At 42.4% G+C, this 27,362-nt stretch overlaps 1 long non-coding RNA gene across 3 annotated transcripts in view; it reads right to left on the reverse strand.

The window, feature by feature from the left end:
• The window catches only part of LOC125960792 (uncharacterized), a 143,838-nt gene that overhangs the window by 57,356 nt on the left and 59,120 nt on the right, over positions 1-27,362 (reverse strand). For 2 of the 3 annotated variants that reach the window (XR_007470801.1, XR_007470800.1), the window contains exons 5-6: positions 12,682-12,804; positions 9,324-9,450 (exon numbers count right to left, since the gene is read on the reverse strand). This is a non-coding gene — a long non-coding RNA (uncharacterized LOC125960792). Of the gene's footprint in view, positions 1-7,290; positions 7,595-9,323; positions 9,451-12,681; positions 12,805-27,362 lie in introns of those variants that run through there. The other variant, XR_007470802.1, reaches the window with a different exon arrangement.

Raw genomic sequence — 27,362 nt, forward strand, 5'->3', positions numbered from 1 at the left:
CAGTGGCTGTATTATTAGCCTGCAGCTTTCCAGTTTCCTGTATGTTGACAGGAAGCTGATCTCCTGAAGTAGAAAGAATAAGACAATGTATACCCGTGGGATAATTTCTTCAGCCCCATTAAATGTTAGTCAGGGCCAGTTTGTCTACACACAGCCCCTTCCACTGCAGAGAAAAGTCTGAAGTAACAGATTGGCATACAGGGATTTCCAGGAAAGTTCCAGAATGAAGTATTTAAATGATGACTTGTGAGCACTTAGAAATTGAGAAGTGATCACTGATTTGTATTTTCTTGAGCAGCCATCCTAATGATTGATGAAAAGACTCATGTGAAGCCAGAGGGAGGGCTCTAATAGAATATCACAGGGCTCTTCCCTCCTCAACATTTTTTTTTTTTTTTTGGCGGTACGCGGGCCTCTCACTGTTGTGACCTCTCCCGTTGTGGAGCACAGGCTTGGGACGCGCAGGCCCAGCGGCCATGGCTCACGGGCCCAGCCACTCCGCAGCATGTGGGATCTTCCCGGACCAGGGCACGAACCCATGTCCCCTGCATCGGCAGGCGGATTCTCAACCACTGCGCCACCAGGGAAGCCCCTTGCTCAACATTTTATCAACTCCTAGAATAAACATTTGGAAAGCCCTTTTATCAAAATCATGTGGTACACAAAGCTGGAAGGCTAACCTATTAGGTAGCAGAATCTAGATTCAAAGAGTTTCAGTAGTACGGAAGAAAGAATCAAAACAAACAAAATATAGTTTATAAGGGATAAATGTAAAATTTTACATTTAGGATTTTATATAAAGGAAAAAAATCTGGCTTGATGGAAGGTCATGTGACAGAGAACTAGGTGTCTTGGCTGGACACAGGTTTTACATGGGCCCTTAATGAAATATAGATATTAAAAACAACAACAAAACACTAATGGATTCTTGGCAGTTAACATTTATTTTCTCCTTGGTTATCAAGGATTCTTATTTTCTTTATACTCTTCTGAACTTTTCCAAGTTTTCTACAATAAGCATATGTTATTTTTATGAACAGAAAAAAATTACTCTTAGTCTTTGAAAATATTTGACTGACTGTCTATGGAACTTGGAGCAGGGTATTCTGTATAGTTTTAGAGGCTGGAACTAGGAAAAATGGCTAGTATCCAGTTCACAGTGGAGTGAATTCCTACTCCTGGAAGTGTCCACATAAATGTTGGCTAACTACAAAGGTAGCATAGTATAGCACGGTGGCTAAAAGCTCTGGTTCTGACAATGGCCTGACAATGGGTTCAAATCTTGACTGTGCCCCTTACTACTTGTATGACTTAGACAGGCATTCTACTATTTCTCCATCTATGAAAGATGCATGATGGTAACTGTACCCTTATGGTTACAAAGGATTCAATGGGTTCATCTGTATCAATGTTCTTAAGACAGTAACTGGTCTATGCTCAATAAACATTAGCTACTAGTATCTGTCAGAAGTGGTACAGAAAGGATGTCTGCTTCACTTGAGAAATTAAACTAAATGATTACCAAGGGTTCCCTGCAATTCCATGATCTTATTGTTCTAGGTGGGAGATTGCCCCCCTCAGGTGGTACTCTCTTATTACCTAAGTCTGAAGTTCTGAACAGAATCTTGATAATGACAAAATTAGTGCAGGAGAGGAAGTGTCCACAGGAGGATGCCGTCCAAAGGTTATGCAGAATCTCATGAGTTTCCTTACCAATAATAGAAAGGAGACCCAGCAATGGCACTGGACATGTAAACCAAATTCATGATTGAGGTTCCAATGACTAGATAAAAGATAGGGCATGGGTGAAACAGTCAGAAGAAAAGGGAGCCAAAGGAATTACAGTAAACAAAAGTCCATGTTCATTTATTTATTCATTCATTCATTTGTTCAACAAATGCATTTCCCAAGCATCTTCTATGTATGTACTAGGCACTGTGCTGGCTCTAGGCACAGAAAACCAGGCAAAGTCCCTACCCTAATGGAGTCTACAGTCAGTGGGAAGTTTATTTGAACCAAATAGTTATACCAATAAATATAAAATTACAGCCATGATCAGCATATGAAGGAAAAGTACCCAGGGTCATATGGTAGAGATTTGCCCTGGATATAGAGGTCAGGGAAGATAGCCCTGGGGAAGCCATGACTGAGCTAAGATTTGAAGAAAGGGGGGAAGTTACAAGATGAAAAGGGGCAAAAAGCAATTGGGGAGGGGAAGCATAGCAAGTAAAAGGAAGTGAAAGAAGACCAGAGTGACTGGTGTGCAGGAAGCATGGTGGAGCATGGTTTGAGATAGAGCTGTATGGGTGCAGGGCCTGTTAAGAATATTGTACCCTAAAATAATGGAAAGGCATTCAAGTATTTTAACCATTTTCAGGTGGCGTGGGGGTGGACATGAAGATCAGGTGAAGAAATCACTCTGGATACATTGTGAGAGGCAAAGGTCAAAATGGCTGCAGACAGACCAGTAAGGAGGCTTTTACAGCAATCTAGGTGAGAGATGGTGGTAGCTTAGGATAGTGGGAAAGGACGAAGGGAGAGGAGTATGGATTCAGGAGAGGTTTAGAAGGCAAAATTGAATGTGAAGGGTAAAGCAGAGGAAAGGGTCCTGGAAACTCCCAGGTTCTGGCCTGCTTAACCCTTCAGTGAGATAGGGAGCACTGAAGAGATTTGAAGTGGGGCCGGGGGGAGATTAAAAACTTGGTTTGGGGACAAAACTATAATTCAAGAAGATACATGCACCCCTATGTTCATAACAGCACTATTCACAATAGCCAAGACATGGAAGCTACCTAAACGTCCATGAATGGATAAAGAAGAGGAGGTACGTATTATATATATAGTGGAATACTATTCAGTCATAAAAAAGAATGAAATAATGTCATTTGCAGCAACATGGATAGACCTAGAGATTATCATACTAAGTGAAGTAAGTCAGAAAGAGAAAGATAAACACCATATGATATCACTTATATGTGGAATCCAAAATACGTCACAAATGAAGCTATCTATGAAACAGAGACAGACTCACAGACATAGAGAACAGACTTGTGGTTGCCAAGGGGGAGGCATGGGGGAGGGATGGATTGGCACTAGCAGATGCAAACTACTATATATAAGATGGATAAACAACAAGGTCCTACTGTACAGCACAGGGAATTATATTCAATATCCTGTGATAAACCACAATGGAAAAGAATATAAAAAAAGAATGTGTATATATATGTATAACTGAGTCACTCTGCTATTCAGCAGAAATTAACACAACATTATAAATCAACTATACTTCAATTTAAAAAAGTAAAATTGGAAGAAAAGAGTTTGGTTTTGGATGTGTTACATTTTAGATGTCTGTGAGACTTCCCAAGTGGAAATGTTAAGTAGGAAGTTGGATACGTGGGTCTAGAGCTCAGAGGAGAGATCTAGGCTGGGGAAACATTTTTGGCATGAATAAAATATAGAATAAGGAGAGAAGAGTGTCCAGGAGTGAGCCTTGGGTGTTTTAATATTTGTTGACTTGAGAAGAATAGATAAGGCTACAAAGGAGATAGCAAATTGGCTGTCAGAGAAGATAGAGGAAACCAGAAAAGTTTTGTGTCACTGAAGCCAAGAAAAGACAGTGGTTGCAGGCGGAGGAGTGGTGAACGGGGTGGACCACTGTTGGGAGGTCAGGGAAGAGGAAGAACCTCAGCACAAGCTGTTTGGTTGGGTTGATGGGTCAGGACCCAACCTGACAGTGACCTGAGGAGTGAGTGGGAAGTGAACAAATAGAGTCCACAAGTATATTCTTTCTAGAAGTCTCTAGAAAGGGGAGAAGAGAATGTGATGGTTTGAGAAGAATGTACGGTTGGGATACGGTTGTCTCCACTCATCCCACTCCACTCTCAATGGGAGTCTTGAGTATGCTTTAAAGCTGACAAGAAGAATCCAGTTGAGAAGAGACTGAAAATAAAAGCATGAGGAGAGAACATGCAGCACCACAGTGGGATAAGGGGCTAAAAAGGATACGTGGCCAGGGACTTGCCTTTTGGCCAGGGAGATGATGCAGGAAGAACTGCCTGGTCACGAGGTGGTCACAAATGGTAGGACTCGATGTTATGACAATGCTGGTGGAGAATGAAGCAGCTGGGATCAAAGCTCTGTGTTTCTCCCTGGTTTAGGCTTCCAAGCCAAATATTTGTGAGAAATTGGTACGGTACTACCAAGAAATCTTAGCTCAGGTATCCCAGAGATTGGATCCTTGCCCCAGATAGAAATAGCAGTAGTCCCTGTGGGTGGGAGTTCTTAGGGTTCTCTTCTGAGTTGAAATCCAGACCAATTATTATCTGAGGAAATGATATCAGGTATGTTTCCTCATTCAGGTCACAAGATTATTTCCCAGAACCATAACATTTTGCAAATGAAGAAACTGAGCTGCATCCCTAGCTATGGCTCATCTCAACCAGAATGGAAGAATTTGGAGTTTGCACGAGTCCAACTTTCCAGTGTTTTCTAAAGTGTAGAATACCAACATGGCTTGAAGCCATCGTCTGAGACACAGTGTCTTCAGACACCCACTCCCAGGCCTTATGAAGTCACAGCAGTGAAGGAAATCCAGTTTGTCGCGAGCATCTGCTAGGTGCCAGGCTGTGTGTCAGTCTCATTGGCAGGCATCATCTCATTTAATCCTCCTAGCAGTCTCTGGATCTGAGCTTCTACCCAAGAGAAGAGAAATCTGCTTTGACACCTTTCTGAGAGCTCCAGGCTGGTTCTTTTACTTCCCTGGTGGCCTTCATGTATGGCTCCAGGCTAACCTGGCCTGCCAGGCCCATGACAAAGTAGATTTTTGAGTTTATGGCAGCACATTTCCCTGAGCTTTTCCATAATTCTCCCAGTCAACCCAAGTGCCAGGAAAGGTCTGTATTTTTATCTCAACTTTCCTTTCTTCCAAGTTGTGTTCCGGACAAATATTTGTGGTCATTGCTCAATGAGACCAAAGTACACAAATGTCATGTGCTAATTAAAAAAAAAAAAAAGATAAAAGGCAGGAGGAAGGATTTTCTGAGTACTTACCAGAGACCTAATACATTACTTTTTAAGCCAAGCAACCCAAGCTTAATTCCAACCCCCATTGTCAACATCCTTCCATCTCTCAACTGACAGAACCAGAGCAAGCCACTGAGCAGGGCTTCGAGGAGGCAGTGAGGTTTCCAACAAATAGAAGGCAAACTTCTTCTCCTCTCCATTTCTCAAAGACATATTTCATCTGTGCTTGGCCACTAGGGACCCTTAGGATCAACACTTTCCTTGTTGCTAGTCACCCTACCATAACTGCAACACCTCCTATGAGAATATCTCCCTAATCAGCTTTTATGTTCTGAATTTCTATAAATGTTTCTTGGTATCTTGTTTTTCCCAGTTTTATAATCAGGTGATATAAGCATAAGTAGAATGCTGACCACTGACCCCAGACTCATAAAAGCAATCCCTAAACAAGTTTGTTCCTAAGAAACAGCAGCTCTGATTCCAAAGGATACTCCTTCACAGGGCAAATAAACATGATGTGTCTGTAATTCCAGAGGGCCCTAAGGATTGCTGAAGTGGGTCAGGGATTCAGAAGGCTGCTCCATTCCCATCTGGGAGGAATTCCTACTTCCTTCCCTCTCCACCCTTTGCCTGCCCCCAACTCCCCACACTTCCTCCGAGTAAAAATGAGGGAGGCTTTCCTCCTCCAAGTTTGCACCCACCTGTCCCTGAGTTCAGTAATGAATCAGTCAGTAACAATGTACTGAATACCAGCTACATGGGAGACTAGATTACCTGTCATTACCTCTGTCTGCATAGCTCATTAAGAATGAGGAACATAACTCTTTGAAAACACATACTGTAGAAATGCTGAATAATAATGATAACTATTAATAACACATCAGCCTAAGTGGAAATCGAGTTTTACTCAGGTGGATAAAATTACCTGCAGAGTACAATACATCTATGGAATAAAGTGAGTCAGCACCCAGACACTTGTGCTGTTTGTAACAGCGATATTCTTTATTCAGTTTGTAAGTCACACCTGGCATTCAAAGCCTGTTTCTCAAACACAAGGCCCTTGAAAGCTTTTCCTTTTTAATATATATGCGCCATTGTCTTTTTCACTAGAATAATTTCGAGTTACAGGCTCTTTTCCCAACAAGATCAGGTAGGAAAAAAATGTTGATGTGAACTTATTGTGTGTTTAATTCATTCTTTCCTTCCTTCAGCGAGCATGTGTTGCAGGCCTGCTATGCTTCAGGTATTAGGCCAGGCACTGAGCTACCAGGGTTAGCAAGACACAGTCATGCCCACAAGTTGCTCACAGTTTAGCAGGTACCTACCCAAATTACAGCAACTGTTACAGGTGCCATGACAGACATCTGTGAAGTCGTTACGGTAGGGGCCCAAAAAGCCGATAAGGTGGGTTCTACCTATGAAAGGTCATAAAAGACTACAGAAGAGATGGAAAACAATCGCTTGGCCAAAAATGCACACCATTTCAGATTCACATTCAAGCATCATGTTTCAATGCATTTTTTCATTAAGTGACTAATCTCTCTAAATACAAAAGGATTTGTTATTTCTGGCAGAAATGATAGTCAAGCTTAGGAATTGCAGTACTGGCTCGATCAATATGTGAGATGTTTTTAATTGAGGTCTGTGGTTTGTATATTCTTCTATAGAACAATCCACAATTGCTGTCAAATTTTTCTATTCTCAGCTGGCTGATCTACAAACAAAATAAAGCAACAGTTTCAACCCATTCTGCAAAAATCTTCTGGCCCAGAATCTACTAAATTTGCACATCCTAGAGTAGTGACTTCACTATTTAAAATATATCTGGTGAAATTTGAATAATCTCTGCAGTTTAGTTAATAGTTTTGTACCAATGTTAATGTCTTCATTTGGAAAATTGTACTACGGTTGTATAGAGTTAAAATTGGGAAACTTGGGTGAGGGATATGGGAAAGCTCTGTACCAGTTCTGCAACTTTTCAGTAAATTTAAAATTAGTTCAAAATAAAAAGTAAATAATACATGTGTGCGTGTACAGATGCATTTACATTTTTATGAGATCAATGCTACACAAAATGTGTTTCATAAATTCTTTTTTTTTGGTGGGGGGCTTTGAGTCACCCATCCATGAGGTCTTTTCTCCAAGCAGTTTCTTTTATCTCCATGAAGATTTTATTTATAAAGTGCCCCTTATTTATAAAGTGCAGCTGTTAATATCTACTTTTTTTTACTTTACATTTTTTTAAACACTTTTTAAAAAATAAAATTATTTTATTTATTTTAATTTTGGCTGTGTTGGGTCTTCATTGCTGTGCGCGGGCTTTCTCTAGTTGTGGCAAGTGGGGGCTATTCTTCATTGCGGTGCGCGGGCTTCTCATTGCGGTGGCTTCTCTTGTTGTGGAGCACAGGCTCTAGGCACACGGGCTTCAGTAGTTGTGGCACATGGGCTCAGTAGTTGTGGCACATGGGCTCAGTACTTGTGGCACGCAGGCTCAGTACTTGTGGTGCACGGGCTTAGTTGCTCCGCGGCATGCGGGATCTTCCCGGACCAGGGCTCGAACCCATGTCCCCTGCATTGGCAGGCAGATTCTTAACCACTGCACTACCAGGGAAACCCTACCCTTTTTTTTTTAAATTGAAGTACAGTTGATTTACAATGTTGTGTTAGTTTCAGGTGTACAGCAAAGTAATTCAGTTACATATTATATATATCAAAGAATATATATATAATATGTATTATATATGTAAGAATATGTATTTTTTTCAGATTATTTTTCCATTATAGGTTATAATAAGATATTGAGTATCGTTCCCTGTGCTATACAGTAGGACCTTGTTATTTATCTATTTCATATATAGGAGTGTGTATTTGTTAATCCCAAACTCCTAATTTATCCCTCCCCTCCTCAATATCAAAAAAAAAAACCAAGCAAGCCAGTCAAAGAACGGCAGAAGACCTAAATAGACATTTCTCCAAAGAAGACATACAGGTGGCTAACAGGCACATGAAAAGATGCTCACATCACTAATTACTAGAGAAATGCAAATCAAAACTACAATAAGGTTATCACCTCACACCAGTCACGATGGCCATCATCAACAAGTCTACAAATAATAAATGCTGGAGAGGGCGTGGAGAAAAGGAACCCTCCTACACTGTTGGTGGGAATGTAAATTGGTACAGCTATTATGGAGAACAATATGGAGGTTCCTTAAAAAACTAAAAATAGAGTTACCATATGATCCAGCAATCTCACTCCCAGGCATATATCCAGAAAAGGTGAAAGCTCTAATTTGAAAAGACACATGCACCTCAGTTCATAGCAGTTCAATAGTTCATAGCAGCACTATTTATAATAGCAGTTCAATAGTTCATAGCAGCACTATTTATAATAGCCAAGACATGGAAGCAACCCAAATGTCCATCAATAGATGGATGAATAAAGAAGATGTGGTATATATGTACAATGGAATATTACTCAACTGTAAAACAGAATAAAATAATGTCATCTGCAGCAACATGGATGGACCTAGAGATTATCATACTAAATGAAGTCAGACAGAGAAAGACAAATATCATATGATGTCAATTATATGTGGAATCAAAAAAATGATACAAATGAACTTATTTACAAAAGACTATTATTACTATTACTAATCAGACTATTACTAATCAGAGAAACTAAATATGGACACTGAAAGCAAGCATTTAGAAACTTTTATAACATTTCCACAATATTTAAGCATATGATTGTTTTCCTAAAAGTTTATTTTTATTGCCTTTTTTAAAAGTATCAATCTATATGAGTCAGAGTTCTCCAGAGAAACAGAATCAACAGGATATGTGTGTGTTTGTGTGTGTGTGTGTGTGTGTGTTTATATATACAGAATTCCTTCTTGCTCAGGGGAGTTCAGTCTTTGTTCTATTAAGGCCTTCAACTGATTGGATAAGGCCCACCCATACTATAGAAGCAATCTGCTTTATTCAACTACTGATTTAGCTGTTAATCTCATCTAAAAAACCACTTTCACAGAAACATCCAGAATAATGTTTGACCAAATATCTGGGCACCCTGGCCTAGCCAAGTTAACACAAGTTATCACATAGTCCATGACAGGTTGGAAGATAGTTTGAGAAGCATTGTACAAGACAACTTTTAATAGTCTACCAAATAGTTCCATTAATAAAAAATCATTCAGACTAAGAATGTTCATTTTATGTGGAAACAGGGGAACTACTGTGAGCAGTGCCCTGAATGGTCTGGGGGAAAATAAATAGAATCACTTTTCTATACTCACCATTGAGCTTAAGCCATTAAAATCCACCTTTGCCCTTTGAGACAGTTTGTATAGCTCTAATCTTGAGGTTCCCAAACTTTCCCAATTCACAGCATCTTAGTGTCTCAGTAATTTTTTCACAGAGCTCCTAGGCCAAAAGAAAAAAAAAAAACCTAACATAAATCTCATTTATCCAGTAGAAAGTTCCCAACAACTTAGCCATTTGAAAATATAATACACATAAGTTGAAAGAAAAAATATTTTTATTTTGTTCTTAACCACAGTTATTTATAAAAGGATATGTATGCCAGGCATTGAATATTGTCTCTCAAACCTTGGAACCTGTATAGACACCACCAGTTATTCACCTCGTGTTCACACTGATTTTCACTTACTACTTGCATTTTATAACAGCTGCTGAAAATCCAGCTTCTCAAAGATAAGACATCTTTGAAAGGAGTGCAGCACAATCTAATGTTGAAACTGTGAACAATCTTGACCAAGTAGCTCACCTGGTGGCCAACAGATGTCAAGCATCACCACATCTCCCTCAACATTTAGCCTATGCCACGGGATGTCCGTGAGTTTGCTGTGGTGTCCTGGGCACCTAGCGCATAGTTTGTGATTCCTGGCTCTATTCTTTTTCCATTTTTGATTCTATTCTCCCATTTGTAAAATATAAGCACCCACTTTAAGTGTCTAGCAACTACCTCTGTTAAAGCTGGGATTAAGCAGAATATAACATTTACTGTCATGTTATAACTCTGACCTTTCACTGCTAGCACTCAAGAAGCTGTCTATTCCATCCTCTGTTCTTTGTCTCAGTAAAGGCTGTAGAGGATGAGAAGGCTCCCAATGGCCAGGCATACCAAATATGTGTCTCGGAGAACAGAACAAAATCTTTTGCTCTGTTATACATTTAAATAAAAATACAGTTTTTAAACAAGTTCATAAATAAATACAGAGAACAGATGGGTGGTTCCTGGGGGAGTGAGGGCGGGGGACAAAATGGGTGAAGGAGGTCAAAAGGTACAAACTTCCAGTTATAAAATTAATAAGTCATGGGTATAAAATGTACAGTGTGGTAACTATAGTTAGTGATACTATATTGCATATTTGAAAGTTGCTAAGAGAGCAGATCTTAAAAGTTTTCATCACAAGAAAAAAATGTTGTAACTATGTACGGTGATGGATTTAACTGGACTTATCATGGTGATCATTTTGCAATATATACAAGTATCAAATCATGATGTTGTATACCTGAAACCAATAAAATGTTACATTCAGTTATACCTCAGTTTAAAAAACAGAATACAGTTTTTAACTCATGATGTTATCTTTTAACAGATCATTAGATCAAGACTGAAAGCAGTACAAAAATAAGTAGAATTTGGTACCTTTCTCCTAATTTTTAACCATTCTCAATCACATTTTAATCTAATCCTGATTTTTCTATCCAATTATATTTATTTCACTCACCCTAAATTCCTGTCCCTTGGGTCATGTAAATGGCTCTAACAGGAGTACTTTGGGACTTAAGCATGGCTTGAAATCAAAGCCTTTGTTTTTTTCATCTGGGTCTATATGTTCTCTTCATCATTATAGTTGTCGTCATCATCATAATATGAACAATTTATCCTATTTGGCTGGTACCAACATTTGGAGAGATGGTCTCCCTCTGTCTCCTGTTTCTAGCTTTTCCTGGCTCCTTTTCCATAGGCAGAGGCAAGGGGAGAAAGAGAGAGACTCATATATCTTACACTCCCTGCAAGATTGTCTCTTCCTGGCAACAACAAAAAAGCCTTTCTCTTTCTCTGCATCTCTCTCTCCCCACTCCTTTTCATAAAGATCCCCTATGTTCTTTTATCTACTGTCTATTACCACCTTCATATAGTTGATACCACCTACCTCTGATATTAAGCTACTGTCTTGTAATGGAAACTACATTCCATCGCCAAGGATAAATCCAAGCTTATCAGAATATACTTTTTAAAGCATGTTTCATAATAAACAGCACACAATTGTAGATAGCGGCACAGAGCCACTGGGACTCCAGAACAGGTATCTGATGCCGGAACGCAGGAGAGCAGTGCCCTTCACTGCTGCTCCCATTTCACCCAGCCTGATGTTGAACTCCCCCCTTCCTTCTTGCTGGAGATTTTCTATAAACCAGATGTCAACAAATATATTGGATTCTTTATACTTTAATCTGTTTAACATTTCGAAAGTGTTGAAAGAGTTGGGCACATTATTCATTTCAACTATAGCTACTTTCTGATTACCTGGGGAAGGGATTAGCAGGATACCTGTTTGAAGCAAGGTATCCCAGAAGCTACCTCACTGGGTTTAAAACCTAACTGGTACACAGCTTTCAGTGGGAAGACTGATGGAGGGCGTTCAGTAAAAATTAAGGGCCTAGGAAACACACAGGCCCCCAGGCCAGAACAAAGCAACTGAATGATGGTTCCACCTGGGAGTCGAGGTGGGAGTTTTTCCTTGCCACGTTCCTGGGGACAAAAGTGAAGTCAAAACCTCCTCGCAGCGGTGACGAATTCCTCATCAGAGGGCCTCCCGCTTTTGCCAAGCTGATTTCGTGAGTGGTAAATGAAGTGGTCCTCAAAGGGAGAGCTCATAGAGGAGGAAACAGGAAAAGCACAACCGAATCCCCAAACATGCCCCGCACAGTGAAACAGGAGGAACTTTCAGAAGTGATGAGAGAGACCAGCCTAACCCCAGCTCTGTCTCAGACACGTTTTCTTTCTTCCTGACTCATCAGGTTTCTTTAGGAAAGCCTGGTGAGAAGGGATTAGGAAGCAGGCGAGGGAGCCAGCCTTTTCTGGCAACACGGGGCTTTGTGATTTCAGATTCTGCAAGTCTTCAAGAACAGACTCGGTGTGCTAGCATTCTAGGCTGGAGGTCAGCAACAGTTCAGCTACAATGAAGCACATGAGATGCCTGGTGCTGTCAGCCAGAGACCCAAGGACTTTCCTGGGGCTGCACCTCTCTGGAAGTTTGAAGCTATCGGGACAGGCTTGCCTTCTTGAAAGGTGCAAATGTCACCAGCCAGGAGTGGCAACCTTCTTGAAATGCGCAAACGTCACCAGCCAGGAGTGGCAGATGCCGAGAGGCATCTGAAAACAGATCTCCATCTGGTAATGGGTTAGGCTTCCTGGGACGCAGATTAGAATGGTTTGAAATAAAGCGACGGAAGCACCGGTTTGGCTTTTCACATATTGTTATGGTCTGTGGGTCATTTCCTGCCTTTGGAATTTATTTCCTTTCCAGGTTCAGCAGAACCCAATGAATACAAGAAAGACATTGGGAGTTTTCTTTGCCTCGGGCCCAGCAGAGGGGTAGCTCTGTATCTGTGAACTTGTACCTCTGAGGTGGGTGCCTCTTCCCATCTGCTCTCACTGAGCCTGGTAGGAGGGAAGCTTTAGGAATGGAACAATAAATGGGGAAGGGAGCCATCTCCAGCTAAGTCAGATGAATCCTCTTGTTCCTAGAAAACAAAAAGGGAAAGAATCGATTGGGAGGGTGCAAAGGATGCTTTATGTGGCGGAGCTCTTTTCTATCAGTATCCCGTTCAGGGAGGGACACAGCCCCTCTCAGAAAGAGGCCGACACCAGCTCCATGTAGTTAGGTACTGAGGACAGGTTGCTTCACAACCATGACCTGTTTTGTTTTATTTTACTAACCTTCGCTTCCCACTTTGTCCCCCCAGAGATTTAACGTAGCAACAACTGTCTTCCTGGCAGCATTTTAATGCTCATTCTGGGCTCTTTGAAGCTGATGTGAATCCTTACTGCAAAATTTCTCCACAGCTCCCAGTATGCCCTGAACAGCCGCTGTAGTTCTGCAGTGCAGGGATGCCCCAGAGGTCAGGGTGAACCGTAACTCAGAGGGCCGTAAGAGCTGGTCAAAACTTAATGCAGAGGCTGCTGCCACTGCCGTCTCTCTTAAGTCTGAAAAGCTTTGTCTCTCTGGAGAGTGATCCACAGTCACAAGTTCCTTCTGAAAAGCCAGCTCATGCAGGCCTTGCTGTCAGGAGGAAGCTCGTGGAGTCTGTTCACATGTCCACAGCCCAGCTCTCTCTAGACTGAGAGATCAGAGTTCACAGCTTTAGAGGAAGGTCTAATTTTTGCCCCAATCCTCAGCCTAAGCACTGCTAAATTGGCAGCAAGTGCGCTGTCAATGCAAAGGAAGGGGCAGCTGGTGATCAACCTTTATCCTGGTGGCCCCCTCCCCCATTCTCAGAAACAAGAACCAGAACACTCTCCCCTCCCCCACTGCCTTGACAGGAAGCCAGGTTTTCACCGTGGCTCAGGAGAGAATCAAAGTGACCTTTCTGAATCACACCGTCTCATCGGGTGTCCACAGAAATGGTCTGTGAGCTTCACAGTGATGTTTCCAACACTGAGGAAGTTCCAGGGGAAGTAAGTAAGTGGCTAGGGGCAGACTTGGCTCTATAAATAAGCAGCGTCAGAAACACCTGTACGGTATGATTTGCAAAGCAAGGAGAAGTCTGCTGAAGAGCCCCATTCTTCCTCTACAAAAGAGCACTCTGGAGGATTAAGGCATTGTGTTTCCATGTAAAAGTGTAACCTGGGACTGGTTAACTTTCTACGCCTTTGCTTTTAAACTTTAGAGAGTCTTGGTTGCACAGGTCTGGCAGGAGGCCAAGGATCTGCATTTTTTATCAAGCCCACCTGCTGATGCTGGTACAGGTGGTCTGTGGCCCATACTTTGTAAAACTGTGCTGAGAGAACTGTGAATTATTGTCATATTAACATGGACTAACTGGTGATACCTGGATTCCAGGCCAGGCTTTGGCGCTCTGTGTGGGCAAGATAGTTTAATTCTCGGAGACTGAAGGCCTCAGGACCAGATGGTGACCGCTATAAATTTAGGTGGAGGCTGGTTTCTAAAATTATGGCTCAAAAGCCTGCAAAGTATGAGGATTGGTCCACAGGGTCAAAGAGGGCAGGACTTCTGCAGCGTGTCCTGAGCACTCACTGAAGTTCTGTGGTGCAGAAAACCCCAGAGGCCCGAGAGGACCCTCTGACCTCAGGGCTGCAGTCCTGATATCCTACATCTTGGGGTACAAGAACTGAAGGAATAGATATATCTCCTTTCCTTGCCCTCAGCCATTTCCAAATGGGAAAAAAGAAAAGGGAGAAAATAGATTTATTCAGTGCTTTATATGCCTTTATATCTTTTAAAGTCTCAAGTAGCCCTAGTATCATTAGTCCCATTTTGAAGATGAGAAAATTGAGGATTAAAGATGTTGCACAACATCGTACTTCAGCTATACTTCAATAAAAAATAAATTTAAAAAATCACAACATTGTGATTCAAATATACTTCAATAAAAAATATATTTAAAAGTAAGATATCGGAGAACTTTCGAAAATTCCCAAGGTCAGATGACTACTGAATGCTTGAGCTGAAATTTGAACTCCTGTCTACCAAAGTCCAAGTTCCATTTTCTTTTCACAAAACCATTCATAACTAAAAGTTATGCTGTGACCGTTCTGAGGGCCTAGATGTTTTGAGACCCTCAAAATACCCTCGCCTCTCCCTGACCTTCATCCATACCGGTTACCCACTCTGTTTCAGAATCTCACCTCATCTTTGATCTTTATTCCATCCCTGGTCTGCAACCAATCTCTCAGTCCTGCTCATTTCTTATTACCATAAATTCTTTAGCCCCAGGGGTGAAATATCGTCACCTCTCCTGGGCCCAGGAGGACTTTTCTGATCCATAATTACTCCAGCCAATGACTTTAAGACCAGTGGGTCCTAGAGAACCCAGGATATCGCCAGAGGTTTCCACGGATTGAGAATCCTCAAATGCTTGAGTGGCATCCGTGTATTTACCGATCTGAGACCCCTCCCCTCAATCCCAATCCCTGTATTCCCTATGCCCCACCCCCAGATCGCTTCTCAAATCAGGGCAGAGATGCAGGAAACCTGGATCAGCTGTTGCCCTTCTATTAGGAGGAAATGTCGCCTCAAACCTCAACTTCCTAGTAACAGTGATTATTCTGGAATGCTGGGCACCCCCTAGTGGGAGTAACAGAGAGAAAAGACAGACTTTTGATGCTGTTCTCAATAACCCATCCACCCCCAGCTTCCTGCCCCTCAGCTGTCTTTGCCTTTGCGCCCATCTCACTGTTCTTGAAATGATTCATTCTTCCCATGATGACTGGGCTTTTTGCCCCATAAAACCCTCTCTGTCTTTACAGACATAATGAACTAAAATTAAGCAGAAGGCAACTCAGGCAGAACAACAGGAAAAACTTCCTATAGTGAGAGCTCTTAAAACTCTAAAATTCCTTATAAGGCAAACTACGACCTAACTGCACTGGGAAAACAATAGAGAATATCTCGGAAAGATAATTTTGGAAGTGGGGAGGATAAGGGAAAGACTGCTTTCCTGATTTCGAAATATATGTTAATACACACATCTGACCCCCTCAGCCTGAACTGAAGACTTACATTAATGCCCTGTACTATGTTTAATGCCCTGTGCTATGTCTTACCTCTTCTAAGGCCAAGGGAACACTCAACATTTACCCATTTTGGAATAAACTGATAAAGCCCTGTCCTAGCAGAGGGGCAGCCCATCTGTGGACTGGGCGCTATAGACCGCTGTGGGACATTCTGAACATTTGTCACTATCACTCACTCTTTAAAGACCCTGGCCATAGCCCCCGCTCCCGCCCCATGACAGGGGATGAGCCCTATTACATTATAATCAATAAACCATTTTCTGAGTACCTACAATACACAAGGCTCAGGTAGACCCGATCTTATGCATTTTAAAGATCTGCCCACATCTAGTTTAGTCCTTTGTCCAAAAAAGGGCTTTAACAAAAAAGAGAGAGAGAGGGCTTCCCTGGTGGCGCAGTGGTTGAGAGTTCGCCTGCTGATGCAGGGGACACGGGTTCGTGCCCCGGTCCGGGAAGGTCCCACATGCCGCGGAGCGGCTGGGCCCGTGAGCCATGGCCGCTGAGCCTGCGCGTCCGGAGCCTGTGCTCCGCAGCGGGAGAGGCCACAACAGTGAGAGGCCCATGTACCGCGAAAAAAAAAAGAGAGAGAGAGAGCTAAAGTTTTCAAGTGCATGCATTAAGAATTCTTCTGGGCATATTCACAGTCCACATTTTAGTTAAATACCTCATCATTTGCTCACTGGGCAGGGGTCAGCCAATCTCATCCTGCAGCCCAATGCCTGTCCCTAGGGGATGTTATAATTGCATAGCATCTCACCTCTATGCTTTTGGTTGTTATGGTCTTACTTGTTCCTGGATTTGAGTCATCAACTCATTAGTGCCCATTCAAGTTAACCTTTCCTGATAAGTTCCCTGAAACCTTGCTCATAATGCTAGCAATTCCAGTGCAGAATTATCTCTGCTCTGGCTTCTGCCTCATCTTGAACCAAGTCGATTGGACAGTCTAATCTCCCAACGGCTTACAATGTTGATCTCTTTCAGCTTTTCTTTCAGAGCCATTTGATGACATTCATCTCTCCGACAACCAAGAACTTTGGAAAAATCTCTCCCCTCGGGCATTTCCATTTTTGTGTCCTTGCAAACTCAGCAGAGGCCTTTCACGAGGAAGCTCCGTGGGGGGTTAGAGGACACGCTGGACCCCAGTTCACGGGACCTCTGGGAGGCAGAGAAAGGTCAAGGATGCTCCATGGTCAGCCTCTCGGGCCTAACAGCAGAAGCTGGGACTCCTTCCTGCATAACTTGGGCTTCAGTTAAAGGCATTTTTTAGTCTGGAGACCTTTGACCTCCACTCTGAATGGAACACTCAAAGGGTGAAGTAAGGTTCTCTGTTGGCAGGAAAGACACACTGATCTCTGGCCCTGGTGTGTCCGCCAACCTGGAAAGACACCCAAACTGTGGTGAGTTAGCTGAGCCACCTAGAGTGCTACTTACTGGCAGAGTCAACCATTCCCCTTCATGTAAGCTGGCCTTGACTTTGGAAGAAAGGGTAGTGATGTGTTTATGTGCTCAGAGGAGAAAACACTATGGAGAGAGAATGAGAATTAAAAGGGATAAACCCAACTAGAGGCTGCTTTGGGTGACTGGCCAAGAAATCATAGAGAAGCTCTGACAGTTAGAGATATAGGAACTTCCACTACTTCTGTCTCTATTTTAGAAGAAATAAAAATTAAATCATAAATCTAAAGATGAAGGTGCATTCATTTGGGGAGAGGAACAAACAAGCTGTTACATTTCAAACAGATATTAGGGCTGCAAAAAATGAATACTTTTAACCTGCTAGTAGAAGGGCTTCTTTCCTGAAAGTTATCATCGATTAGACACCAACACCAAAGAGAAAGTTACAAAAAATTCTTTTTCATGCAGGTTAAGAAGCATTAATTTGGGCTGTCTGTAGTTAGCTGGATTCCTAGTACTGGATGCTTTCCAAGAAGAAGAGAAAGGTGGGCAACCAGAGCAGTTATGCGAAATTCAGGTGTGCACTTTGTGGGTAAAGGTGAGGAGAGTGTGCTTCAGCTGGCCCAGAGCTGCACCAAACAGAAAGCAATGGTTATGGAGTTTGGGGGGTGCCCAGCGGTGATGGGGTCCCTGGATCAGGCCTTGAGAGACCCAACATTGAGCCCCCATGGCAGTGCTTGTGGGCAGGGGGAGAGGTCTAAGCTGCCTGCCAGTACCTACAGCAAGTTTGACAGATATACATTATCTGCTAATATCCCCAAGGGAAGGGAGTTATGCGCCAGCTGTAAACCTCCCAGGAAAGACAGGTGTGCAGCGCTTAGATGGCATTCAAGGAAACCAGGTGAGGGCTTGAACTCCGGCCAGAGAAGCAGGGTGTGTGACACTTGAGGGAGCTGAGTGGGAGTCATTAGGACTACACTCAGGCAGGGAAGAATGGGGTGTGGTGTGCCCATGAAAGGTGGGTGTGAGCATCCCAGAGCCTCGATAATGTTAATGAAAGAAGCTTTGGTAAATATAGACTGTAAGTCATTCTGACTGTCCTCAAACGTTTTCTCCAGCTGAGCTTCTGGTTCTTTTAAAGCTACAACATAAGGACGTTCTCAATAAAGTTGAAGTTAAGAAACAGCCTCAGGGACTTCCCTGGCAGTCCAGTGGTTAAGACTCCGCTTCCACTGCAGGGGGTAAGGGTTCAATCCCTGGTCGGGCTGCATGGCCAAAAAAAATTAGAAACAAAACGAAAAAAATAGCCACAGATTGGACGAGATGATAGCTATGTTTTGGAATCATAGTAGCTGAAGTTAAAGCAAGCGCTCCAGGTCTTCATCAACTTGACGTTCTTCCCCTCACTTCTAGGAAGGCTGTAAACCACTCTACTGTGTCCTTTCGACCCTTTATTTCCTGGGGTGCGCTGGAGCCAGTGTGTGCCACCTCCCAACCCCGTGTTCAGTTAACCTCATGGCAGCTCACAATCAGCCATGGTGGGAGTATTTATACTATGGAAATTGGCCAACACTACAAATCAGAGCTTTATGTTTGTTTCTGGAGAGCCAGTACACCATGTACTGTTGCTAAAAGTCCTTACGTGGGAGAAGGGACAGTGAACTGAGGGTGAAGGATGTCCAGGGGTGGGGGAGGGATGGTGAAGCCCAGAGTGTCCAGAGGGAAGTGGTAGATTGCCAGGATTGGGTCTGCCTGCCTCACAAATACCGCCCCCTGCAACACAAGCCTTGCATCCAATATTTCACCTGCTGTGTGTCTATGACACATGGAGATATTGCTTTCTGTTCACTGGGGCGAAGCGGGGTGAACTTGTTTTGAGATTTCTGGTGCAGGTATAATAACGTAGGTACAGAATGTTTTTTTCTATTATGGATTTTAAAGTGTTTTCATGGAGATTCAATCTCACTTTTCCTCTTCCAACCTCCCCTGCCTCCTGGCTTTCCCGCCACCCCCTTCCAACAATACGTGCTCTCTCTCCTTCCCCTGTATGTGCTTCCCACTGACCTTCGGATGCAACATCTTATCTATTATAAAAATATCCCTGAGCCAGATAATTATTACTCCCTCTAGAAGAGAGTTTTTTATTGTACATGTAAATCACCTGGAGAATCTTGTTAAAAAGCAGATTCGGGGCTTCCCTGGTGGCGCAGTGGTTGACAGTCCGCCTGCCGATGCAGGGGACACGGGTTCATGTCCCGGTCCGGGAAGATCCCACATGCCGCGGAGCGGCTGGGCCCGTGAGCCATGGCCGCTGAGCCTGCACGTCCGGAGCCTGTGCTCCGCAACTGGAGAGGCCACAACAGTGAGAGGTCCGTGTACTGCAAAAAAAAAAAAAAAAAAAAAAAAAAGCAGATTTGCATTCAGTAGGTCCGGCTGGGCCCTGAGATTCCTCATTTCTAACAAGCTCCCAGGTGATACTGACACTGCTGGTCAGCAAATCTCTCTCTCAGTAGCAGAGCTGTCGGCTGGACACGTTAATCAACGTGTCTCCAACAGTTGTCTCGCGCTTCTACAGTTTCTACTTTAAGAAGTTCCACCTCCATTTCTGGAAGAGGCAGCGCCTCCCAGGCTATTGGACCAGGAGGAGGATCATAACCCAGCAGTCAAATCTATATGCCAGGCGGGCTGGATTCTCTTTCAAGAATCTGAGCTAGAATGCTGTCCTAGCCTGGGTTCCCCCACAAAACAGAGCCTGAGACAGAAGTTGGCACATAGCAATTTATGTGAGAATCCCATAGAATAAGAGGGCAGGATATGGGGAGCCAAAGAAGGAAGGAATAAAAAGCAGTACTAGGATGTATTTGTTCTTGAACTGATCCTGGCAAGGCGCAACAGGCACTCAGTCCCATGGGACGTGCCAGCGGGCCTTCTGCTATGCATCTCATTACTATCTCAAGCATTTATATGGCCTTTCCTTTATGAAATTACTGATTAAATGCTTGATAACCCTTTACTTTCCAGTTTTCAAATAATTACTTGGCTCCCTAGCATGGTTAGTCACCAATAAATTCTATTTTATATGATTATGAACTCATGGATTTAAATATATTTAATGCACTTCAATCCACTGCAGTTATTATTCTAATGGGTGCTCAAATTATCCCATCTTTGGTCAGTGGAAGCTTATTCCTGTTGGTTCCTGAGTTTTGTGATACAACCCCAGTAGTCTTTTATGGCTTCCTTCTTTTCTGGTATGATAAGATATCCAATAGAACTTTCTGTGATTATGGTAATGCTCTGTATCTGCACTCTATGATGCTTTAGCCACTAGCCACATGTAGCTATTAACTACTTGAAATGCAGTTAATACAACTGAGGAACTGAATTTTAAACTTCATTTAACCATTGATTGATTTTATTTTAAATAGCCACATGTGGCCAATTGCCACCATATTGGCCAACACTATTCTATTTTGTAACAAATGAAGAAACTTAGGTACAGAGAAGCAGTGGGATTTGTCTGTGATGTAATTCAATCCTTATCATTAGAATCGTGCAGGGAATGACTGCCTCTAAATAATCTGGGAAACGTTTAAAATACTGATTTCAGAACCTCACCCTCAGATATTCTGATTCATTATGTATGAGGTGGTGCTCAAGAATCCGTTGTTTTAAAAGTTGTTATTTTAATATTACCATGCGGGGACTTTCCTGGTGGCGCAGTGGTTAAGAATCCGCCTGCCAATGCAGGGGACTACGGGTTCGAGCCCTGGAAGATCCCACAAGCCATGGAGCAACTGAGCCTGTGTGCCACAACTACTGAGCCTGTGTGCCACAACTACTGAAGCCCTCATGCCTAGAGCCCGTGCTCTGCAACAAGAGAAGCCACGGCAATGAGAAGCCCGCACACCACAACGGAGACCCAACACAGCCAAAAATAAATAAATAATAAATAAATAATTAAAATGTTACCATGTGATTCTGATGAGCAGCTAGGTTCCAGAACGATTATATTAGATTACTGGAATGTAGTATTTACGTTACAGCTGTGGTTCATTGAAGATCATTCCAGTGAATCAACTGTACATCTTTAACTCCTTGTGGTAAGTTTCTGAAATCAGAGGATCCATAACACTCTGCTAGTTATGGAATCAAGAGCTACAGGTGCTTACAGAGGCTCTCCTCTCTCTGGCTTCAGTACAGGTCTCTGGCCTTAGTCTGTTTTCCCTGCTATAACACACATACCATGGACTGAGTAGCTTATAAACAGTAGAAATTTATTTCTCACAATTCTGGAGGCTGAGAAGTCCAAGATCAAGGCACCGGCTGATTCAGTGTCTGGTGAGAGTCCGCTTCTTATACATCATCTTTTCACTGAGGCCTCTTTTATAAGGGCACTAATCTCATTCGTGAGGGTTCTGCCCTCATGACCTAATCACCTCTCAAAGACACCCCCCCCCTTCTAATACCATCACCTTGTGGGGTAAGAGTTCAACATATGAACTGGGGGAACAGAAACATTCAGGTCATAGCATGGCCCGCATTCATCCATAATTTTAAAAGACACAAAGCCAAGCCAAGGGTGGACAGCCTTCACCCTCAGACCAGCCTTCCTAACCCACTGTACCTTCTGTGTATGTCCAGAATTGTGAAAGATCTAAGATTTTACCCTGTTTACACAATAACCAGTTAGCTGCCACAGATTCATGGATGCTGGTAGAAGACCCGAGACTCCTGGGCCAAAGACAAAGGACTTCATTACATTCTACACACAGAGCAACATGAGATTCATGTTCATGTCATTTCCCCTTGCCCTCCTCCAATCCCAAAGGGGTGACAGGGTAGCCCATGTGGATACCACACACACAGTGGGTTTCCAACACAGCTGAAGAACCCCAGTCTTTTATAATGGGCGGCCCAACTTTGAACTTGCCCAACTTTGCCCCAGAGGGAGACATTGTCTTTATTATAAAGTACAGAAAACAAAGCTTCCTTCTGCTCCAGAGGGAAGATACTATCTCTATGTGCCAAGGCTGTTCAATATAAAAATACCCCTGAAAAGACAGTCTCAACAAAAGGCTGCCGATGCCTTTGCTTGAAGACATGCAGAAACATGAAAGACCCAGGGAGAATAGTCTCCCCACAGTGTACACCCCAGGGCTCTATTCTTGGTCCATCCTCAGCACAGTGAACCTGAACCAAGACTAAAGTACCTAGACAGAGACCCTCTCTGTTCTCCCAGCTAGGATGATTTTGCACATGGCTCTGTCCCCTAGCAGGAGGTCGTAATGCATAGAAGAGCAGCCTCTAAAGTCACACCATCTGGGTTCGTATCTCAGCTATGCCACTTATTAGCTGTATGTCATTGAGAACTTTATTTAACCTCTCCATGCCTCAATCTCCTCATCTATAAAATGGGAATATAATAACACCTACCTTGAGGTTATTATAACAATTACATGAGATTACCAAATTATTATAAAGATTACATGACATTGTAAAGATTACATGTAAAGTATTTAATACAAGTTTCAGAGCGAGTCCTCTGTAAATATTAGCCATTGCTATTATCACTCTTTTATCATTCATGCATTCTCATGACTTTTCCTACCATGGTAGACCTACTTGCTCATATAGAGCTCCAACACTCACTCGCTTTTTTGGGTTTAGCTAAAATGTCCAGTTCTGACCTGTGTCCTCCCACTGCAACCTGAGAGCCAGTGTGACGCCCTGTTGGGTTTGCTCTTTTCTAGCATGGGCACACTATGGCCTAATTAGCCACATACAACCTGCCACCTGTTTTTTTTAATAGTTTTTTTGGAACCCAGTCACATCTGGTCATTTACATATTGTCTATGGCTGCTTTAGAGCAACAACAGAGTTGAACAGTAAAGACTAAAATATTTACCATTTGATCCTTTAAAGAAAAAGTTTGCCAATCCTTGCCCTCTTCTATTCACAGCCTGTAAACCAACCCCATGCAACAATCTTGGGGTTATTGATCACCAAGGGGACCAGGTAAGGGTGGAGAAGAATCACTACCAGCTCTCTTCATTTGAAAAACAACTCCGAAGTACTGTTAGTAGAGAAGGCATCAATTTAACCTTTTAAGAGCAGTGCTTTATATTATCCTTCTCTGAATTGGACTATTTACATACTTTATCATTTGGCTAATATCCATCCAGCAAGCAAAACGTTAATAAACTTTCTTTGTGTAAAGTTATTGGCTTAAAAACAGAAGACTGTTTCTAAAGGAAACTTCCTTTGATTAAAGGATTTTATCAAAGAGGACTCTAAAAATAAATTAGCCTTTCAAATAAGAGTAAATATAGAAAGAATTTATCACTTTCATTTTCTCCACAAATACCTTTGACATGTTAATAACCGCCTAATGAAGACAGACATTAGATGAATATTTATGATGGCCATGGTGGATGAATATGATCCATGAACTATGCTTTGAATACTGGATTTCAGAACAAAGTCATAAGATACAGTTAGTCATCATAATTGAATATGCATTGAATGACCACTTTATATTAGGTCCTCAACCCACATAGAACTTTCAACTTCCTTTGTGCAATACTTTTTCAGGGCAGAGAGACAGAAAGTTACTTGAGAAGTCCAACTCTGACCAAATAACAACACAGATGCTTTTGTCATGTTCAGAGGGCAGGCTTCAACAGCCTTCTGAAAGCAGCCCCAAACCCAGAAGCGCAAAAAGCGTGAGTGGGGAGGCAGTGTTTGGTAATTAGTGTTTTTTTGTAACGAAAACACTATAATATTTTAGAAGAGAAAAACTCCCTTTCTCCCTGTACCCCAGTCCGTTTGCTTTTTTGTGTGTACATTTTTGTGTACTCCCATTTAGACTTCATCCAAATGCATCCACATGTGCACGTACTCTGAGAGTTTATCCCGATAAAAACCATTTTTAAAATGTGTACAGAGGTTTATCTACAACGTGTTCATCACAGAGGAATCAACAGCATCACGTATCAGAGCTGCAAGCGGCTCTCAAAACTTGCTATACATGGGCACCACCTGGGAAGTTTGTTTTTTTTTTAAATACTAACATTCTGGGCCCCCCTGCCAAACATCCTGATTTAATTAGGCTGAGGTGGGATCAAGGGTTGGGTATTATTTTAAAGCTCCCCCAGGTAATTCTATAATGCAGCCAGGCTGAGAGCCATTGACTGAGCCCAGTACCTTAATTTTACAGGTCAAATACTGAGTTCTGGGGGTGTACTTCAAACCTGCTGCCTTTTCCCCGCCCTGGATCCCTGGAAACGACAGCAAATAAACAGCCTCTATGAAAAGGAAAATACTCAAAGCGTTCCTTGGGTGGGCAGGTTGGATGTACTCCAGGGTTCTGTGCATAAGGATTTAGCCCTTGCAAAGCATAGAACAAAACTTTCTTGAAATATTCAAGATCTATAAATAGAGGGTCTGGTATCATCCCTTAGTTGGAGCTGCACCTTTGACCTAGTTAGAATATATTGTCCAAATGTTTGGGATTGTGTTCTCTCAGCCATCCTCTCCTGAGAGCGTAGGCTCCAAAACTGAAGCTTCCGCTCTTCTCTTTTCCCTGTGGTTGAAATTTAAAGTGCTTCTGTGTCGTCTCTCCCTTTGGGAATATCCTCTGGAACTGGAGATTAATCATTATGCAAATATTAAATACTTTGAAAGTTCAAGAAAGGAAGGGAACTTGTTTAAGCAATCCTGTTATTGTAGTTTAAATGAGAGATAACAAACAGCAGTTGCGATTTGACCTGCATTCAAATTCTGTACAGTTTATGTGATTTCAAATTACATTTAATTCTTCTTTGAGATTTATATGTACCCTTGCCAAAACTTCTGGATTCCCATAAATCTCCAGATACATTGTCCCTCACCCGGCCTGTCTGCACTTCCTCCCAGACCTAAAGGCTGTTCTGGGAAAAGACAGATTAAAACATTTCTCTCTTGGAATGTTAGTTTGACTGAGATGTTATTTAGATTTTTAAAATAGCCTAAATGCCTGGGATGATCTGAAAGGAAATGCTGCCGAGTGTAATGTTGCCTAATAAATAGGGCAAGTCATGCTCACTCAGGCACAGCCTAGAGGGAAAAACAGTCTTCACTCTTATCCTGAAGGTCAAAACTCCTTGGGTTCACTTGTCATATTTTCTCCGTGTCCTCACAGGTTTCTAAACAACAGACTGCTAGTTAATAATTCTTTATATTAAACTTCCCCTGTTCAGATCACTGGGTGGTTTCTCTCTCTTGATCTGACCCATACTGATACCAGGCCCTTGCTAGACACTGAGTTCCCCAAGAGCAAATGAAGTGCTGCAGGGCTGGGACTGGGGTGAGGTAAGCAAGGCACATCGGTTCATGGCCTCGCAGGGTTGTTCAAGTGCAGGGTGGGCACCTGAGGGTGGGCACCTCCTATAATGCTGGGCCCTAGGTCACTTGTTTGCCTCTCCCTAGTCCAGGCCCTGCTTTTTTTCCTTTCCTTTCCTTTTCTATTCTTTTTTTTTTTTTCTAGAGCTTAGTCTAACATATTCCAGAGAATTCTAGTTAGTACTTGTTATCAACTGAATGTTTGTGTGTCCCCTCCCCCCAGCACACATATTGAAGCCCTAACCTCCAATGTGATGGTATTTGGAGATGGGGTCTTAGGGAAGTAATTAGGTTTAGATGAGGTCATGAGGGTGGGGCCCTCATTTGGGGATGAATGACCTTATAAGAAGAGGAAGACAGAGAGAGAGCTCTCTCTCCACATGCATTCGTCAAGGAAAGGCCATGTGAGCACAGAGAGAGGCCAGGAAGTGGGTCCTCACCAGGAACTGAATCTATTAGCAACTTGATCTTAGACTTCCCGGTCTCCAAGACTATGAGAAATAAACGTCTATTGTTTCAGCCATCCAGTGATGGTATTTTGCTATGGCAGCCTGAGCTAAGACAGTGCTCAATTAGCATTTAGTGAAAGGCTGAATTACTTTTCCCTTTCAGAATCATTCCTCTAATTCAGCTTAAGAAAACAGTTGAATCTAGAAGCAGTACAGGGTGATGTTCAAAACTTAGACTCCGAAGTCTTGTAGACCCAAGGTAAAACCTACCACAGCCCTGATCCAGTTATTCTCTGTGCCTCAGTTTCTTTAGCTGTAAAGTAGACATAATAATACCTACTTGATGGAGTTGTGGAAAGGATTAAATAAGATTATGCATGTAAAAGACTTAGCTCAATGCCCTTAAATATCAGCTTGTAGTGTTGATAGTAAGCTAAAGTTACTCCCCATCAAATTAACCAAAACTCTCCCTACTCTGAGGCACAAAATGAGGAAATTAAAAACCAAAATTCAGTATGTCAGTAAGTAGTCTTTCAGAGAGGGTCTAAAATCACAAAAGTTGAACATTGCCTCTCTGTGTTCCAAGAGCCAAACAAAAGCCAAAGTAAACAAAGTTTAGGAAGGAACGTAAAAACAGCAATGGCATCAGTCGCCTTTCCCATAAGAGAAGAGACTGGTTTAGAGTAAATGTTCAGTCAGTTCTTTTTCTTGTTTCCCTTTCAAAAAGTTGAAACTTTATTCAAATTCAATTCAATGAGGATATTTAGTGCTTCTTCCATGTTCCAGGAATTACGCTAGTTAGTAAAGATTCAAAAATAAGATATCCTTGCTCTCCAGCAGCTGAAGGTCTTGAGGTACAGAGATAAGTATGTAAACAAAGCAAAGGTTATTTTGAGTGACGGTTACTCTGAGGTGAAGGTCACGGGTTCTGCAGGAGAGAAAGAGGGACCTGGCAAGGTCAGAAAATCACTCCCAGAGAGAAAAAGGTAGTATTTGTATTGCTATTGCCCTGCAGAAGTGGAAAGGGAAAAATGGAAGGCATGACTCGCATTTTTCAAGTGACTAGAGGAAGATGGTGTTTTGTCTGTGATGTGACCGACAAGGGTGTAATTTCCAAAATATACATACAGCTCAATAACAAGAAAAAACAAACAACCCAATCAAAAAAATGGGCAGAAGACCTAAACAGACATTTCTGCAAAGAAGACATACAGATGGCCTACAGGCAAGTGAAAAGAAGCTCAGCTTCACTAGTTATTGGAGAAATGCAAATCAAAACTACAATGAGGAATCACCTCACACCCATCAGAATAGCCATC

Source organism: Orcinus orca, chromosome 13, assembly GCF_937001465.1.
Source record: "Orcinus orca chromosome 13, mOrcOrc1.1, whole genome shotgun sequence".
Classification (NCBI taxonomy): Eukaryota; Metazoa; Chordata; class Mammalia; order Artiodactyla; family Delphinidae; genus Orcinus; species Orcinus orca.